General features: G+C 44.0%; 1 pseudogene; it reads right to left on the bottom strand.

Annotated features, from left to right (window-relative positions):
* LOC110317882 overlaps positions 1–554 on the bottom strand; it is a 1,397-nt pseudogene extending 843 nt beyond the window's left edge.
* Between the last annotated feature and the right edge of the window lie 530 nt (positions 555–1,084).

Below are 1,084 nucleotides of genomic sequence, written 5' to 3'. Positions count from 1 at the left end.
TTCAGCAGAATCTTGCTGGCATGTGCATTAGTATCTAGGTTTGGTGGCTGATGATGGGATGGACTCCCGAATGGGGTAGTCTCTGGATAGTCCATTCTTTCATCTTATTGCTGACAATCTTGAGTGAATTGTTGTACTTCTCGTGGTTCACATCCATCACAAACATGGGACATTGGTTGAAGGGGCAGGGATGATAAACCTTTTGCCCCCACCCTTCAAGTGGGCTCAAGCCTTCATCATGGTGGTGAAGACGACAGTAGATTCTACAACATACTCAATACCAGCATCACCCCATTTGATATTTGGGGGAATCTAACTCATGGAAGATTGTAATGGGCTTCCCATTGATGACAAACTTCCCGTTCTCAGCCATGACTGTGCCGATGAATTTGCCATGGGTGGAGTCACATTTGGAACATGTAGACCATGTAGTTGAGGTCAATGAAGGGGTCGTTGATGGCAATAATCTCCACTTTGTCTAGTGCAGAACAGAAGGCAGCCCATGTAACCAGGCACCCAATATGGCCAAATCCATTCACACCGACCTTCATCATTTTGTCTATGGGACGAGGCTGGCACTGCACAAGATGTGGCTGTTTCTGGAACAGGGAGCAACAGACTTTCAGGAGTTTAAATTGTCTAATTGTCACACAGTGGAGGCAAAATGAGAGTCCAATTCTACCACATCATTCTGCAGACCCTCTCACCTCTCTTTTATTCCTTCTCCAAAACACATTCTAGGCAAAGACAAAAAGGCTTGAGCATTTGTTACCACTTAGACACTTGCCATTTTGTGTTTCATAGGAAATTGCAGCCTGAGTAAGGTGCATGTTGTTTGATGAGCTGATCAGGTGTACATTTAAGAGGCCACAAGGAAAAATATTTCTTATTTTTATCCTTCCTTTCTGTGATTAAGGGATTGCTTATGAACTGTTGAGAAATTGCCTTTTTGACTTAGATTTTCTGACCCACCTCCGTCCAGCTTCCATTCTCATTTAACACTGTTGATCATAATTCCGTCCTTAGGATGCTTTCCGAATTTGAGTGCACACTTCATGCACTCTGCCCTCCCGTAGACTCTACC

This window comes from Mus pahari, chromosome 3 (assembly GCF_900095145.1).
Source record: "Mus pahari chromosome 3, PAHARI_EIJ_v1.1, whole genome shotgun sequence".
NCBI classification, from domain to species: domain Eukaryota; kingdom Metazoa; phylum Chordata; class Mammalia; order Rodentia; family Muridae; genus Mus; species Mus pahari.
This window is presented reverse-complemented; position numbering and strand designations above follow the sequence as displayed.